The sequence below is a fragment of the Prenolepis imparis genome, unplaced genomic scaffold (assembly GCF_030444845.1).
Source record: "Prenolepis imparis isolate NDT839.2.m4 unplaced genomic scaffold, iyPreImpa1.0 SCAF_243, whole genome shotgun sequence".
Classification (NCBI taxonomy): domain Eukaryota; kingdom Metazoa; phylum Arthropoda; class Insecta; order Hymenoptera; family Formicidae; genus Prenolepis; species Prenolepis imparis.
In genome coordinates this window covers 16540-36912 of record NW_028141401.1, presented here as the reverse complement: position 1 = coordinate 36912, position 20373 = coordinate 16540, and the positions used below count along the sequence as shown (strand labels likewise).

Below are 20373 nucleotides of genomic sequence, written 5' to 3'. Positions count from 1 at the left end.
GACTAACCAATGCTTTTATTATGTTTTTCCCACTCAAATATGTAAATAGACGATATAAATAAATCTAACATTGGCATATATGAATATATATTATATTATACAATTTGTTTTTATATTACTGGTGATTCTGATTTAACATACTGCCACACCTACTGTTTTTACGCTCTTGGACCTAATTATGGAGCTCACATCAGAGGAAGGCTACTTCCACTCAATCTCGAGGATTTACGGCAATGACTACACATTATTGATGAAAACATGGATCAACAAGCGTAAAAAAATAATAACTGCGAACTGCGAACCAACAATTGACATTCTTATTGCGCTGTAGAACCTATGATGTTTTACCACCACATATAAGTAAATTTAATATTAATGTCAAATTTCAAAGCAAAAATATTCAAAGGAAAATGCAAAAAATAACTAACGATTACCAACTTAGACTGCTGAAACTAGAAATCAAAGACGTAAACTTTAACTTGTCCTTCCTTCGATCTAATAACCAAAAAATAGAAAACAGACTTTTAAATTTACCACATGACTTAGTTTATAGCTTTTTTGACTATAATAAACGTAAACTTTTTAAACATTTCACACTATCAAAAAATAGATTAAATAAAAAATTCATCTCGCTAACTACGAAACATAATGTCGATTTGAATCCTTTATTGAACATAGACAACTCAAAATGGATAATTAACTTAAGTAAGAAAACCATTCCCATTGAGGTTACTACTATCTTGAGCTTGGGAGACAAATTCGGGTTGCCCATAAATTCTAACAACAAAAATGACCGTATGCTAATCTCACTTGAGATTATAAAGAACTTAGAGGTCAATCAAGCTAAGATTCCTAAAGAATTAATTGAAACAACTAGAATATCTATCGCTGAATCTCTTGAAAAATTGTTATGTGTAAATAAGCATATTAGCTATATCGATAGATTTGTTAGTGAAGGAATTTCAACTTGTAATAAGTTTTTTCGGGAAAATAACGACGTCTTAGTAACAAAAGCCGACAAAGGACAATGCACTGTGATCTTGAACAAAAAAGACTACGCAGAAAAAATGGAATGTTTACTAAATGATATGACAACGTACAAAAAATTAAACAGAAATCCCGTAAAACAGCTTACTAACAAACTCAATTCTCTATTAAAATCTTGGCGCGAGAACGGATTAATCGACGAACGCACGTATAGACAATTAAATACTATTAACGGCAATTTACCGCGATGTTATGGACTGCCAAAGATCCATAAAGAGGGTTTCCCGTTACGCGTTATTGTTTCAGCAATAGGAAGTCCTATTTATAATGTCGCGAAATATATTCATAACATTTTACATAAATCAAATCTAGCTCACATATTAAAGACGGATGGTCCTTTGCCACTAAAATTAAAGATAAAAATATAACAAACGACGAAACACTTTTGTCCTTGGATGTCACGGCTCTCTACACGAATATTCCTAAAGAATTGGCTTTAAAGGCTATTGAAAAACGTTGGAATAAAATTTCTTCTAACACAGACTTTAGTCTTGCGCAATTTTCCTATGTTGTCGAGTTCATTCTAAACTAAACTAGTTTCGCATTCAATGGGTGTTTTTACGAACAGATTTTCGGCAGTCCAATGGGTTCCCCTCTTTCGCCTATTCTAGCTGATATAGTAATGGACGATCTCGATACTCTTTGCTTATCAGAACTAAGTTTTAATATTCAAACTTATTTTAGATACGTGGATGACATTTTCACGATCGTGCCAAAAAATAATGTCCAGGAAATTTTGAAGGTCTTTAATGATTATCACGTGCGTTTGAGGTTTACATATGAATTAGAATCTAATGGTTGTCTGAATTTTCTCAACACAACGGTTATTAGATCGAACGGAGGTTTGGTTACTAATTGGTATCGAAAGCCTACGAGCTCAGATAGATACATAAATTTCTACTCAAATCATCCTCTCAAGTATAAAATGAATACGATTTTTAACTTAGTCGATCATGCAATTTTACTAGCAGACAAAAAATTTCACCATAATAATATTGAAATTGTTAAACGAATATTGACAAACAATTGCTTTCCTGAACAATTCATAAATCGGTTTGTTCACAAAAGACTGCATACCTTGGACAATCGGTTAACAAATGACGCTAGTAACAATCAGGAGAAACGGGAAATTACTAATACTATTTCGCTCCCCTTCGTAAAAGGCCTAAATAATATTTATCAGAATTTTAAAACGATCGGTCTTAACATTGTGCATTACATTCCTAAGAAATTAAATCGTTTAATAAAACTGGGGAAAGATATCCTACCTATTCAGAAAAAAACGGAAATAGTCTATAAAATAAATTGTAAGGATTGCAGCGCCTCATACATAGGACAGACAAAAAGGCAATTATGTACGCGAATTAAAGAACATTCAAATAATATAAAACTTCACAGCAGTAATCTTTCAGTGGTGAGTAAGCACAGGATTGATTTTAACCATGACTTCGATTGGTCTAACCCAAACATCTTACATAACGAAAAATATATAAGAAAAAGAGAGATTGCTGAGATGTTTTATATAAAGAAAAATAACAACACAATAAATTTACATAAGGACATTGAAAATCTTAATAATATCTATGACAAAATAATAAAGGTCGTTTAGTCGGCAATAAACCGTCTGTCTAGCATGACACGTATCAATATGACATAAGTGTATAACTTTAAGGAACTATGTAAGTGTAAATTAATTATTTCATTTGTTAATTCCTCATTATTGATATAATATATCGTTGTACAGATCACTTGATAAGGACCAAATATAGAGGTCGAAACGTTGTGATTTTCTTAATAAATATACTGCCAGTTTGGTCGAGAGATAAGGTGTCAATTTGTTTTTATATTACTGGTGATTCTGATTTAACATACTACCACACCTATTGCATATATTATAATGTACTTATCCGTATGCATTGATATGTTTTTTGTTCGTGTTGTGTAATCTTGCAGTTTTTATTTTTAAATAATTAAGGTAAATGTTCCAGTGATTGGACGTTTAAGGATATAGATTTATTTATTTAGATTTTTAATATATTGAAACAATTTATTTTTCCAAGTATTTATATTTATCGGATAGATTTAAATCTCCACTATTAAAAGAGTGCATCAATATTTGTTTATTGAACATCTCAACATAAAAATTAATTTAAGATAAAGTAACTTGCAATACATGCGAGAATAATTAGTACAACACTTACAAATATCATTATACTGAACAATGATAACTGCGAAATAATAATATGATTTGATATCTATATTACTATTAATGTGTGGATATATCGACTTATCAACGCTTTTATTATATTTTTCCCACTCTAACAAATGAGAATAAAAATCTTATCTTACGCAATAATTAATGCGTCTTATAAGTTGAAAAATAAAGTCGTTAATCATTCTTGAAATGTCACATTAAAGTGTAACACTAATGTGATTCAGTGAATTCTATATTATACTGGAATGTGGACTATATTATAAAAAAACGGGATGAGCGAGAGGAAAAACTGGAACTAAATCCGTTCTTTTCTGTGTCATTTCCTTTCCTTCTATTGGTTTGTAGTGAGAACATATAAAATGATCAATCAAAATTTACTAGACAGAGACAGAAATTGTTCCAAAGCAACCTGTCTTTTTCTTCTTAAGCTCGGGAGGTAAGCATAGCAGTGCACATTTCAGTATAGTATAAAGTTTACTAATGTGACCTAACACGTGAAATATTTCGAGAATATTGAAATAAAGTTAAAAATTATATAAATAAATTTTAGTTTAAAATAATTAGTGTTTTGATAAGGATATAACAAAATAATAATTCTAATGTTATGTGTTACAAAAAAATTCCATTTTTCTACTCTTGTTTAAATAATTTTAATTTAATATTTATTATAGCTTCTTTAGAAAAGAATGAAGATATAATTTAATCTAACATTGGCATATATGAATATATTATAATGTACTTATCCGTATGCAATAATGTGTTTTTTATTCGTGCTGTGCGATCTTGCAGTTTTTGTTTTCAAGTAATTACTCTTGATAACATGTTTTTTTTAATTGTATAATTTAATCGATCTTGAGCTAGTCCATAATTACTTGCATTAAATAGTTTGTTTTCTTTTTTTATCAAGTTTTTTATTAAGTTGAATAATACATGTCATATACATTATAAACTAGTTTAAATGTCAAGTGCGCACATATAAGAAAATTTAGCATAAAATCTATAGACATATAAAGAGTAATGATTTCTTTGGTTAAAAGGAATAAATATGAAATAAACAGAACGAGATATGCCGTTTGTGCAAATCGCTACAATATAAGTTATCATTGCGTCAGTTTTTTGATCAAAATAGTTAATAAATATATTATTTTTGATAACTTTTTTACAATTAGTATTTTTAGTGCGTCTCTTAATATTATTAATTTTCTTGATAATATTGTAATCAGAAATAGAAATGCATATTTTGTGATTATTATAATAAATAAATAAACAAACGATTCGGGTAATAATAACACAGTTCAACAAAAAAGAATTACAAGAATAAAATATTTTGGTCATATTTGTTTTTCACCCTGAATACAATCCTGATTTTGACACTTTTCCATAATGTTACAATTTTAAGAAATTTTAAAGTTGCAAAAAAAGGCTTTTTAAATGTATTTTATCATATTATATTACAGTGTGTAACATGTTAAAGATTGATTTACAAAATTATAAATATTTATAAAATTAAGTTGATATAATTTTTAGCTTTCAAAAAATATTAATTGTGTCAACACTATAATAAAATTTCTAAAAACCTATTTTTTTAAATAAAAAAGCACCACAAGTACTCGTACCAGTTAAGAAAACTGTTAAATATTTATTTACAAAATGGTGTTATTTTAATTTAACAAAAATAGTGATATTAAAAAAAATTGCGTCAAATATAAATAAAAATTTTTTAAAATATTAATTAAAAAAAAAGAATTAAATTAAATTTAAAATCAATAGAAAAATTATAAATTATAAATTAATACAAAAAATTAAAAATTTAGACAAACAAAAATTAAACATTAATTCAAATAAAAAAATTAAAAAATAATTTAAAAACTTACGTCTCGCTGAAGCATAACTATATTGTTTAGTAACAATATTGATTTAAAAGAGGTAATAACTACGTTGTTAATGCTACTTACGTTTGCCTTATTTTAATAATGGATAAGAGAATACAATTGATCCAGCCAAGTCGATTCCGGTATTTTACGCTGGACAAAGTATATTTTTGACAGGGGCAACAGGATTTCTGGCCAAAGTATATTTCGAAAAGATACTTCGATCTTGTCCGGATGTTCGAGAAATACACTACGCAAAACAATTAGGAGAGCGCTGTAAAACTTACAAATTTTACCGATTTTTGAAAAGCCATATCTCAATTTAGGGAGATCGTAGGACAATATTTCTTGGCGCGTTTGAACGGATGAAACTTCGACTTTAAGGTGGGTAAGGTTGCATTGTCCGCCTCATCAAACTACTTTTCTTGTGAGACTCAAAATCAGATCGTGAAAAAAGTCTGGAAATTTCATGATTTTCGAGGCTTCACCCGTTCAAATGCACCTAGAAACATTCTATGATCTTCTTAAGCTGAGATATGACTTCTTAAAAATCGCCAAAATCAGTAAAATTTGCAAGTTTTAAAGCGCTCCCCTAATTGTTTTGCGTAGTGTATTTATATTGATGCGTCCGAAAAAAAGGACTAAATCTTAATGAAAAACTTGAAAAAATGTTAAACTTACCGGTAAATTATTTATCAAAATGAATATCTTTTGTAACACACAGTATTTCTTTAAGAATTGTTATAACATCTCGATAAGAAGAATTTTTGGATTATCTTTTTATTATGTTATATGTCAATAGAAATTAATTTTAGAATTATAAAATTTGTTATCGAAATTGGAGAAAAAATTCATTTTGTAAGAGGTACTCATATCACAATAATAGAAAATGACAAAATATAATTTATTAACAAAGCATTGTAAATTAAAACATTATAATAATAATTACCAAAATAATTGAAATAATTATTAAAATTATTGCAAAACAATATAAATAATTATACACCAATAAATATTTTATTAAAATTTGTAAAGTACTAAAATAATGATCTAAAACGATTAAAAAAACATAAGTGTAGTAATTGATGTAGTAATTTATAAAAATTCATATATGTATATTTAATAATTATTTTGATTATGTACTTTTAGCAAAAGCAAAATTAAGATGCGAAATTGACGAAGAAATATATATGTGTATATATGTATATATATATATATATATATATATATATATATATATATATATATATATTGTTGCGCCCGTCATGTTACGTCCTTTTACATCTGTCTGTTGCTTGGTGCAATGTTTAAAACATGGATTGTCTTTTGGCGGTTGAGTCGTCAAGAGAGTTGTGATTGTTTGACAGCTGTCGAACTACGCGGTCGTATTCTGGCTTTCGGATATTGATATACATTTATGTTACTCCATTATATTGCTTTACGTTTTGTTCCCATTAAAGTTATTTCGTTATTTACGAGAGCGTTATTATTTCGCGCGTGAGTGAACCAAGTTCTCAGCGATTCAAGAAATCTCGAAGTCGGCCGAAGGACGCAACAATATATATACCTATATATTCCATGCACATTCAATTTTATTTCCGTACATTATGTCATATAGTTTCTGTCTAAGAACTAAGAAGTGAATATGACATAACCCAAGAAGAACAGAAAATCAAAATAATGTCAATTTAATGTCATATTGACCAAAATGACGTCATATTAATGTCATATTGACTAAATTTATGACAAATTTGGTCCAAATTTTGTCAATATGACGTCAAATGACATCATTCTGACTTTCTGTTCTCCTTGGGAATGTATTTTGGGAAATAAAATTGTACATGCATGGAATAAAATTGAATAATGGATAATATTATGAATAATATTAATATTTTTACATAATGATCATTAAAAGTGACAGGAAAAAATGTCAAATAAGAATTTTTGCGGATTGCCACTAACAACTTTCTGTACAATAAAACCATTATCAGTGTCATAGTCGTTTTCGCGTTTCAACGAAATATTAAAATATCGAAATAATTTTGTTTTTATATCAGTAAAAGTACGACATACAACAAATAAATATTGTTTAAAAAGGAAGCCCAAGTAATCAGGTCAGTGAGGTATAACTTTTCAATTATAATATTTTTTACGTTCTTCAAATAAAGTGTGTACATTATGATTATATTATACATATACATATATGTACTGTACTAAAGGTTTAAATAAGTATATGTATATAAAGGACAATAGAAATTAAGTGTTAATTAACAAATATGTTTAACTTACATATAGCGGGCGTGTGTGAATAGATTAGAGGTAATATAGTCCTTAATTAAAAAGAAATGAATTACGGAAAAAAGTCAGTTGTAATAAAACGAATAAGTGAACCGACGAGAAAATTATCGCTCACGATCACCTTGTTCGAACGGTGACAAGTATAATAACAAAATAGATGGGTTGTGAGCTTGAAAGTAAAATGCGCAGGGAAGCTCTAAATCTGTTTATTAATTTAAAACTTAAGTATTATTTCTATTAATTTTGAATCTATTAATTTAATAATAATATTTTCTGGATAAAGTCACATCTGTTTATAAACATTAACAATTAAATAGTAATTTTTACTTATTAGTTACAAATATACAGGGTGAATTTTTTAACGCGTTACAAACTTATATTTCGGAAATAAAGCATTTTAGAGAAAATGTTTTATACAAAAGTTTTTTGACTCGAAGGGAGACACAAGAAGGTCCCATTATTTTGACCTTGGGTAGTCGTTTGAATCACGTCACGTGAAAGTCATCTTCAATTTCTTAAATGGAACCTACTATTTTTCATTGCATATTCTTGTAGCTTATCTCAAGAGCTTTCCAAAACACTATAAAAATATTTTTCTTTTAAGTACTTTTTGAGTTATAAGGCTTAAAGTTAATAATTTTTTGACATAAAATGTGAAATATCTTGTAATATATTCGGTGATCTTACCTTAATACTTTTATGCACGGAACAATGAGACCAATCAATTGGTGTAAAGAAAACACAATTGTTTTTAAGAAAAAGTACGCAGCTGTATGCAAATTACATACTTTTTTTTAAAACAATTATCTGTTTTTTTACACCAATTGATTAGTCTCATTATTCCGTGCATAAAAGTATATATAGAAGTATTAAGGTAAGATTACCGAAAACTGAATATTTAACAAGATATTTTACATTTTATGTCAAAAAATTGTTAACTTCAAACCTTATAAAAAAAATACTTAAGAGAAAATATTTTATTATAGTGTTTTAAAAAGCTCTCGAGGTAAGCTACAAACATATGCATTGAAAAATGGGGGTTTCCATTTAAGAAATTGAAGGTTACCTATATAAAGGTACATAAGTGATCATAACATAAGATCACATAAGTGATCTTCAAACAACTTTCCAAGGTCAAACTAATGACACCATATTATGTCCACTTCAAAGTCAAAAAATTTTTGTATAAAATATTTTTCTCTAAAATGCTTTGTTTCCGAGATATGTGTAAGTTTGTAACGCGTTAAAAAATTTACCCTGTATATTAAATTTTTTAAGAAGGCATTCTATTCTCTAAAAAATCGAAAATTAGCCTGAGATTTTTTTTAAAAGAACCGGAAATGCTAAATAATAACCCTTTGCAGAGATTATTAATAAATCTCAAGCTTTTTTTTTTTTTTTTTTTATTCATTGGCTATCATATTGCTTTTCGCTATTATAACACATTTCAGGTGCAAAAACAATAATCAGGTTTCTTGATTTTTTTTTCAGAAAAAATAATTTATATTTGTTAAAAAAATTTAAAAATATGGATACTAATACCTCAATTTTTCAATGCTCTACTATTACTATGATGAACACAAAGGAAGTTTTAATCGATGATACGGAAGAATTGAAAAATAAAAACATGAAAAATCTGACCACTGACAATGATGCCACCGATAAAAAATCTGAAACGATGAAATCAGGTCTCTTTAATTTCAAAACCAACATAATATGGTATATTGTTTTGCAAGTCGCTTTATTGCACGGCATTGGTATTTATGGTATATTGACTTTCAACTATTTAAAAAATCCAATAACTACATTGTGGAGTAAGTATCCCGAAAATTTGATATACATCCCAAGGAGAACAAATAAGTCAAAATGATGTCAATTTGATGTCATATTGATCAAATTTGGATCAAATTTATGTCCAAATTTGGTCAATATGACGTCAAATTGACATCATTTTGACTTATTTGTTCTCCTTGGGATATAGTTCTACATATAAAGACCTAAGAAAGAGATTTTCAAGATTTTTTACATATGTTTCGTGTAACGCTATGATCTCCTTAGCCTTAGAATAATATATTCAAATGTTAAAATATCTGTGATTTTAATTAGTACATTTTGTATACTTTTAGTTCTATTAAATCAAGAGCCGATTATTTAATTGAAACGCTGAATGTTATTAATATTATAAAGAATAAGAAATTTTTTGAACATGTCGATAATTTTTTTCAAGTTTTTACTGGTCTCTACATTATTTTTTCTTGCAAATATATTTTTTATATTATACAATTATTTTGATAAATATATAATAAATATAATTTTCTCATATATTTTTAAGTAATCGGCATGTACATCATATCCAATCTCGGCGTATCTGCTGGCGCACACCGACTTTGATGTCATAAGTGTTACAAAGCCAAGTTATCATTAAGAATTCTACTTCTGATCTTCTTCAGCGCATGTGCACAAGTATCTTTAATTCTTAGTACTTTAATTCCTTATTAAGAGATAACTCTATAAAAGAGATATATTATATATAATGCATAGAAAGCGTAAAAATATTACGTATATATATTGCGGTATTTTTTCTATGTTAAAAAAGTGTAAAAATAAATAATTTTTTACAAATTAAATTTTATAATGCAAAACAAATAAATGGATCTTATACATATAAATAAAATTTTATTACAAAGCTTAATAATTAAAATATTTTGTATTGAAAACTTAAAGGTATAGAAAGGTGTCCAATTCAAATTTGAAAAAATCGATTTTATATAGAAGCTATATTATAATAATTTTTGTATTCTATCTTTTCATATTTTGCTTTATAGAAAATAGTAAATAGAAACGTCGTTGCTGTTCACAGAATACAATATGTAAATGGGTGAAAAATCATCGCATGCATCACAAATATTGTGATACTAATGCAGATCCTCATAATACCCAGCGTGGATTCTTTTATACGCATATCGGTTGGATAATGATGAAGGAACATCCAGAATTTATTGAAAAAAGCAAAGAGCTCGATTTGTCAGATATCATGTCAGATTCCGTCGTAGTCTTTGGCGAAAAGTAAAGACTATTCTGTTTATTTTGTCATAAATTATAGAATAAATTTTTCTTATGCACATAATAAATAAATATCGACATATTGTATTTATACATATATTACATTCTTGAAATATATATAATGCAATAAATTTAATTTTCATAAATAAATCTTAAATTTACTTTTTCATAAAATCGAAATTTTCTAAGAATTGCAAAGAATTTCAATAGATTTTTTTTAGCAAAACGTATATATGACGCTTGAATAATCTCCAAATGTGTTCAGTGTAGTATTTTTATAGATATTTTTTGCCACTTCAACTCTTCTTCGGCTTCATTCTACCTACGATATTACCCGTATACTTCTGGAACGAGACCTGGAGCAGGGCCATTATGTCGCATATGTTTATACGGTACATGATTACTCTGAATTTTGTATGGACCATTAATAGTATCGCTCATGCGTGGGGTGCTAGACCATATAATAAGTACGTAATTCGCACGCATAATTACGATACTTAAAATTACTTTTACAAAATTGCATCTGTGTGTGTATGTGATAAAAATATATAACTTTTTTGTTTATTGGTATTATTGTGTTTGTCACACAATAACATGTAATTATTTTATAAAAATTATTTATAAAAATATATTTTATAAAAATTATTTTAACAAAGTATTTTTATATTCTTACAATTTTCTTAAGAAAATATATTTTTACTTACATAGTTTAGCCTTAATAATTTTTGTGACACAATTACATTATACATATATTAAAATATAATAATTAATACTTATTGTTAATCTTATTATATTTATATCGTTTAATAGAGATTTATCTTTATCGTTTAATTAGAGACATAAAACCAGCAGATAATAATTTTGTCAATTATGTGACAATGGGAGAAGGATACCACAATTTTCATCACGTGTTTCCGTGGGATTACAGATCGGCGGAAACTGGAAACAATAAAATGAATTATACCACATTCTTCATCGACAGTTTCGCGAAATTAGGATTAGCTTACGATCTTAAATAGACATCCGTCGACTTGATAAAAAATGTGATATTAAAGAAAGGTGATGGAACACATCCGATGTTGTTCAAAGTACCGAAACAGAAATCCGATATATGTATATAGCAGATAAAATATCAAAAAAGAGACATAATATATAAAAAGAAAAGAAACATAACCGAAGAAAGAAATAACAAATACGTCTATCTTTTGATTAAGGATGCATCTCGTTATAATTTTTAGACTTATTTTCGTAAAATATTGTTGACAATTGTTTTAAATATGAAATACGAATTAATTAATGAAACATATCAATATATATGTATAATTAATGCGTAATGTTGTTGTTATATTATGAAACACCTTATATCAACGAGCTCTTTACATGAATATTATAATAATTACAAGGAGAATATTATTAATAATATTTTTAAAAAACTTTTTTTTAAAAAAATGTCATTTTATTGTTATTTTCTTATAAATTCTTATAAATTTCTTATAAATTTGAAAATGATAATTGAATTATTGAAACTTATAATGACAATCAAGATACATAAGATAGATAGATAAATCGATCAAAGATAGACATATGTAGATAATAATAATATTGTTTTCGAAAATTCTATTTTCAAGGAATTATCTTCTAATAATATCACATAGATATACAATATACAATATCAAATATATACATTGTTTTTGCGTGCTTATATTGCACACTACTTATGCGCACAATAACTTGTTCCGTATTTTATCATATACAATTATGTGTATGCAACATATATGAAATGTATAATAAAGTAATATAAATAATTATCTGAACAAATCGTAACATATGTGTCGTTATTAATTTTATTTTAAGACTTTTTTTGCAATAATTTGTTTTGATTACAATATACATATGTTAAATACACTTGGTAAGATTATATGTTAGAGATAACTATAGATATGGATAGAATGGGATTAATTAAAATAGAAACAATAATTAATACATACATTACATTAAATAAATAGATACTTTTATTTTATAAATATGTTTATTTTATAAATAATTAGTGCTACATATAATTATAATGTATAAAGACATATGATCAAAAATGTGACCAGCAAAATTTAAATTTGAAAATATGTGTGTTCTTTACATATATGTATATAACTTCTTGTTGCTTTATAAAATACATATAGTAGTCTTACATACAATTTAAATATGTATGTTTTTCTGCACAATAGAAGTACGTTGCAGCATTAAAATACTTGTGTGTCTCATCGTATCTACTTTTATTTACTTAAATATTCAAAATTTTTATAATATCCGATAAACTTTGATGCCACTTGCAACATATTAATTTTAATTGAATGAATAATCTATTTCATATTGTATATTCTATTTTGAAAAATTAAAAGTCAAGGTTTTTAGTTCACAATCAGTACTTATATAGTACACGCATATATACTATTTAATTTATTAAATTAAATTTTCAATAAATTTAATAGTGCATATATGCGTGTACTATATAAGTACTAATTGTGAACAAAAAACCTTGACTTTTAAATTTTTTAAATAGAATATATAATATGAAATAAATTATATTCATTCAATTCAAATTAATTTAAATTAATTTAAATTAACATGTTACAAGTGGCATCAAAGTTTATCGGATATTATAAAAATTTTGAATATTTAAGTAAATCGAAGTAGATACGATGAAACACAGAAGTATTTTAAAACTGCAACTTCTATTATGCAGGAAAACATATTTAAATTGTAATGCTATTATATTTTATGAAACAACAAGAAGCTATGTTCATATAAAGAACATATCTTTTTAAATTTAAATTTTGTTGGTCAAATTTTTGACCATACGTGTTTATACATTAAAAGTATATGTGACACAAATTTTATTTAAATGTCGGTAATCTAATATTTTATGAGCATATGCACTTATACATCGTTCAAAATATACTAATAGCGATAATATCTTTAAATGCTATAACAATTCCACTCTAAAATATTAATAGAATAACCATAATTATAGAATAACAATAATTAGTTAGATATTATAAATATCTCATAAATAATTATCTACAACATTTATATAACATTAAATTGTTTGCAAATTTCATCTTTAGTATATTTAAAGTTTTAATATTTCGATAATATTCTCTAATTTCTTATAATTTTTATGTTATATAATATCAACTACAAAAATCATATAATTTATAGTGTTTATATTATTTGTGATTAATTAAAAGTTATTAAAGACTTTATTGAAGATGCTGTTAAAAGTAATTTTTATGTATATAAATATCACACATAAAAACGCGAAACTTGTGAAAGTCGTAGCAATCGGAAACAAATATTATTCATAATCATTCTATCAACCTATAAAAATCTTCAGGATTGAGCTAGAATTTGATTCAATTACAATGAACAACCATAGCTTTGATATCTATTCTGCATATCGCGATCAATTATTTTGAGAGAATATATAATATACTTCCAAATAATAAAATTTTCCACCTAAATTCGATAGCGTATTTGACCGGTAATGTGTTAATTTCCCATCATTCATTATCATTACGAAAGACAAAGGCGCGATTGTCACCATATCAAGAGCTTTTGAAAACTGACACTAAGGCAGCATAACGAAAGATAATCTCACAGATCGGATCGACTTACCTTTTCTTCTATTACTCAACTCTCACAGCTGATTTGAGATGTTAAAATCGGTAACGAATTATTTCTTTCACCGGAACGACAGACAAGCAAACGGATAGCAAGATGTAGTTCGATCTTTTCTGCTAAGGTGCGACGACTACTTTTTCTAGTAGTTTCGTCGTCAATTAACTTCGCTAGCTGTGAATATAAGTGAATTGTAGAAGTGAACAAACGATCTAACGAGTGACGACGACAAAAGAATTGTGAGACAGCCCTGATAAAAAAAATCGATAGAAAACAACAGAAAACGATTACATCGTTTTTAATCGTAGTTATGAATCGAAAGTTAACGAAAGAATATCGTAAATGTACGATTGATTCTCTAGCGTTTCCTTTCGTAAGTATCCTATTAATATGTTATCGTTTCTTATCATTTCTTTTCGCTAACCCATACAGCATTGAATGATTGTAGAAACATATTGCATAGATCTAACATTATAATATTGCATGTGAGTTGTGAAATATTCCTGCAATATTACTGCAAGAATGTGGCAACAGTAAAATTTCCGCCTTTAAAAAAATTACAATGTCAAACCTTATATATTTGTAGGTATTATTTGTATTTTAAGAGTAAATAGATAAAATAAAGTTTGTATAAAAATAAAATTGTACATATTTTTTCGATATATAATAATAGGAAAGAGGGAAAAAAGGATATTTAAATGTGATATTATTACATTTGTTTGTGGAAAGAAACAAGAGTTTATGGTCTAAGGGAATCTACATATTAATATGGAAAATTATAAGTCAATAAATCTGATAAAGAATATCGTATTTACTTTTTTCTTTAAAAAAATTTTTTTTTGTATTGCATAATGACTGTATAATATAAGTACAACTATATTTTAAATGTTTGACAGGCTTGAAGAAAATATCATTCATCAAAAGCTTTTAAGACCAGCATTTTGTAGTGTCAAATGATATAAATAAGCGTAAAATTATTATTATCTACATATGTCTATCTTTGATCGATTTATCTATCTATCTTATGTATCTTGATTGTCATTATAAGTTTCAATAATTCAATTATCATTTTCAAATTTATAAGAAATTTATAAGAATTTATAAGAAAATAACAATAAAATGACATTTTTTTAAAAAAAAGTTTTTTAAAAATATTATTAATAATATTCTCCTTGTAATTATTATAATATTCATGTAAAGAGCTCGTTGATATAAGGTGTTTCATAATATAACAACAACATTACGCATTAATTATACATATATATTGATATGTTTCATTAATTAATTCGTATTTCATATTTAAAACAATTGTCAACAATATTTTACGAAAATAAGTCTAAAAATTATAACGAGATGCATCCTTAATCAAAAGATAGACGTATTTGTTATTTCTTTCTTCGGTTATGTTTCTTTTCTTTTTATATATTATGTCTCTTTTTTGATATTTTATCTGCTATATACATATATCGGATTTCTGTTTCGGTACTTTGAACAACATCGGATGTGTTCCATCACCTTTCTTTAATATCACATTTTTTATCAAGTCGACGGATGTCTATTTAAGATCGTAAGCTAATCCTAATTTCGCGAAACTGTCGATGAAGAATGTGGTATAATTCATTTTATTGTTTCCAGTTTCCGCCGATCTGTAATCCCACGGAAACACGTGATGAAAATTGTGGTATCCTTCTCCCATTGTCACATAATTGACAAAATTATTATCTGCTGGTTTTATGTCTCTAATTAAACGATAAAGATAAATCTCTATTAAACGATATAAATATAATAAGATTAACAATAAGTATTAATTATTATATTTTAATATATGTATAATGTAATTGTGTCACAAAAATTATTAAGGCTAAACTATGTAAGTAAAAATATATTTTCTTAAGAAAATTGTAAGAATATAAAAATACTTTGTTAAAATAATTTTTATAAAATATATTTTTATAAATAATTTTTATAAAATAATTACATGTTATTGTGTGACAAACACAATAATACCAATAAACAAAAAAGTTATATATTTTTATCACATACACACACAGATGCAATTTTGTAAAAGTAATTTTAAGTATCGTAATTATGCGTGCGAATTACGTACTTATTATATGGTCTAGCACCCCACGCATGAGCGATACTATTAATGGTCCATACAGAATTCAGAGTAATCATGTACCGTATAAACATATGCGACATAATGGCCCTGCTCCAGGTCTCGTTCCAGAAGTATACGGGTAATATCGTAGGTAGAATGAAGCCGAAGAAGAGTTGAAGTGGCAAAAAATATCTATAAAAATACTACACTGAACACATTTGGAGATTATTCAAGCGTCATATATACGTTTTGCTAAAAAAAATCTATTGAAATTCTTTGCAATTCTTAGAAAATTTCGATTTTATGAAAAAGTAAATTTAAGATTTATTTATGAAAATTAAATTTATTGCATTATATATATTTCAAGAATGTAATATATGTATAAATACAATATGTCGATATTTATTTATTATGTGCATAAGAAAAATTTATTCTATAATTTATGACAAAATAAACAGAATAGTCTTTACTTTTCGCCAAAGACTACGACGGAATCTGACATGATATCTGACAAATCGAGCTCTTTGCTTTTTTCAATAAATTCTGGATGTTCCTTCATCATTATCCAACCGATATGCGTATAAAAGAATCCACGCTGGGTATTATGAGGATCTGCATTAGTATCACAATATTTGTGATGCATGCGATGATTTTTCACCCATTTACATATTGTATTCTGTGAACAGCAACGACGTTTCTATTTACTATTTTCTATAAAGCAAAATATGAAAAGATAGAATACAAAAATTATTATAATATAGCTTCTATATAAAATCGATTTTTTCAAATTTGAATTGGACACCTTTCTATACCTTTAAGTTTTCAATACAAAATATTTTAATTATTAAGCTTTGTAATAAAATTTTATTTATATGTATAAGATCCATTTATTTGTTTTGCATTATAAAATTTAATTTGTAAAAAATTATTTATTTTTACACTTTTTTAACATAGAAAAAATACCGCAATATATATACGTAATATTTTTACGCTTTCTATGCATTATATATAATATATCTCTTTTATAGAGTTATCTCTTAATAAGGAATTAAAGTACTAAGAATTAAAGATACTTGTGCACATGCGCTGAAGAAGATCAGAAGTAGAATTCTTAATGATAACTTGGCTTTGTAACACTTATGACATCAAAGTCGGTGTGCGCCAGCAGATACGCCGAGATTGGATATGATGTACATGCCGATTACTTAAAAATATATGAGAAAATTATATTTATTATATATTTATCAAAATAATTGTATAATATAAAAAATATATTTGCAAGAAAAAATAATGTAGAGACCAGTAAAAACTTGAAAAAAATTATCGACATGTTCAAAAAATTTCTTATTCTTTATAATATTAATAACATTCAGCGTTTCAATTAAATAATCGGCTCTTGATTTAATAGAACTAAAAGTATACAAAATGTACTAATTAAAATCACAGATATTTTAACATTTGAATATATTATTCTAAGGCTAAGGAGATCATAGCGTTACACGAAACATATGTAAAAAATCTTGAAAATCTCTTTCTTAGGTCTTTATATGTAGAACTATATCCCAAGGAGAACAAATAAGTCAAAATGATGTCAATTTGACGTCATATTGACCAAATTTGGACATAAATTTGATCCAAATTTGATCAATATGACATCAAATTGACATCATTTTGACTTATTTGTTCTCCTTGGGATGTATATCAAATTTTCGGGATACTTACTCCACAATGTAGTTATTGGATTTTTTAAATAGTTGAAAGTCAATATACCATAAATACCAATGCCGTGCAATAAAGCGACTTGCAAAACAATATACCATATTATGTTGGTTTTGAAATTAAAGAGACCTGATTTCATCGTTTCAGATTTTTTATCGGTGGCATCATTGTCAGTGGTCAGATTTTTCATGTTTTTATTTTTCAATTCTTCCGTATCATCGATTAAAACTTCCTTTGTGTTCATCATAGTAATAGTAGAGCATTGAAAAATTGAGGTATTAGTATCCATATTTTTAAATTTTTTTAACAAATATAAATTATTTTTTCTGAAAAAAAAATCAAGAAACCTGATTATTGTTTTTGCACCTGAAATGTGTTATAATAGCGAAAAGCAATATGATAGCCAATGAATAAAAAAAAAAAAAAAAAAAGCTTGAGATTTATTAATAATCTCTGCAAAGGGTTATTATTTAGCATTTCCGGTTCTTTTAAAAAAAATCTCAGGCTAATTTTCGATTTTTTAGAGAATAGAATGCCTTCTTAAAAAATTTAATATACAGGGTAAATTTTTTAACGCGTTACAAACTTACACATATCTCGGAAACAAAGCATTTTAGAGAAAAATATTTTATACAAAAATTTTTTGACTTTGAAGTGGACATAATATGGTGTCATTAGTTTGACCTTGGAAAGTTGTTTGAAGATCACTTATGTGATCTTATGTTATGATCACTTATGTACCTTTATATAGGTAACCTTCAATTTCTTAAATGGAAACCCCCATTTTTCAATGCATATGTTTGTAGCTTACCTCGAGAGCTTTTTAAAACACTATAATAAAATATTTTCTCTTAAGTATTTTTTTTATAAGGTTTGAAGTTAACAATTTTTTGACATAAAATGTAAAATATCTTGTTAAATATTCAGTTTTCGGTAATCTTACCTTAATACTTCTATATATACTTTTATGCACGGAATAATGAGACTAATCAATTGGTGTAAAAAAACAGATAATTGTTTTAAAAAAAAGTATGTAATTTGCATACAGCTGCGTACTTTTTCTTAAAAACAATTGTGTTTTCTTTACACCAATTGATTGGTCTCATTGTTCCGTGCATAAAAGTATTAAGGTAAGATCACCGAATATATTACAAGATATTTCACATTTTATGTCAAAAAATTATTAACTTTAAGCCTTATAACTCAAAAAGTACTTAAAAGAAAAATATTTTTATAGTGTTTTGGAAAGCTCTTGAGATAAGCTACAAGAATATGCAATGAAAAATAGTAGGTTCCATTTAAGAAATTGAAGATGACTTTCACGTGACGTGATTCAAACGACTACCCAAGGTCAAAATAATGGGACCTTCTTGTGTCTCCCTTCGAGTCAAAAAACTTTTGTATAAAACATTTTCTCTAAAATGCTTTATTTCCGAAATATAAGTTTGTAACGCGTTAAAAAATTCACCCTGTATATTTGTAACTAATAAGTAAAAATTACTATTTAATTGTTAATGTTTATAAACAGATGTGACTTTATCCAGAAAATATTATTATTAAATTAATAGATTCAAAATTAATAGAAATAATACTTAAGTTTTAAATTAATAAACAGATTTAGAGCTTCCCTGCGCATTTTACTTTCAAGCTCACAACCCATCTATTTTGTTATTATACTTGTCACCGTTCGAACAAGGTGATCGTGAGCGATAATTTTCTCGTCGGTTCACTTATTCGTTTTATTACAACTGACTTTTTTCCGTAATTCATTTCTTTTTAATTAAGGACTATATTACCTCTAATCTATTCACACACGCCCGCTATATGTAAGTTAAACATATTTGTTAATTAACACTTAATTTCTATTGTCCTTTATATACATATACTTATTTAAACCTTTAGTACAGTACATATATGTATATGTATAATATAATCATAATGTACACACTTTATTTGAAGAACGTAAAAAATATTATAATTGAAAAGTTATACCTCACTGACCTGATTACTTGGGCTTCCTTTTTAAACAATATTTATTTGTTGTATGTCGTACTTTTACTGATATAAAAACAAAATTATTTCGATATTTTAATATTTCGTTGAAACGCGAAAACGACTATGACACTGATAATGGTTTTATTGTACAGAAAGTTGTTAGTGGCAATCCGCAAAAATTCTTATTTGACATTTTTTCCTGTCACTTTTAATGATCATTATGTAAAAATATTAATATTATTCATAATATTATCCATTATTCAATTTTATTCCATGCATGTACAATTTTATTTCCCAAAATACATTCCCAAGGAGAACAGAAAGTCAGAATGATGTCATTTGACGTCATATTGACAAAATTTGGACCAAATTTGTCATAAATTTAGTCA

The 20373-nt window shown here is 26.4% G+C and overlaps 2 pseudogenes; one reads left to right on the top strand and one right to left on the bottom strand.

Moving 5' to 3' along the window:
- Positions 1-7458: 7458 nt before the first annotated feature.
- On the top strand, positions 7459-11917 carry LOC145948111 (acyl-CoA Delta(11) desaturase-like; annotated as a pseudogene).
- A 3404-nt stretch (positions 11918-15321) lies between these two features.
- Positions 15322-19779, bottom strand: LOC145948112 (acyl-CoA Delta(11) desaturase-like; annotated as a pseudogene).
- Between the last annotated feature and the right edge of the window lie 594 nt (positions 19780-20373).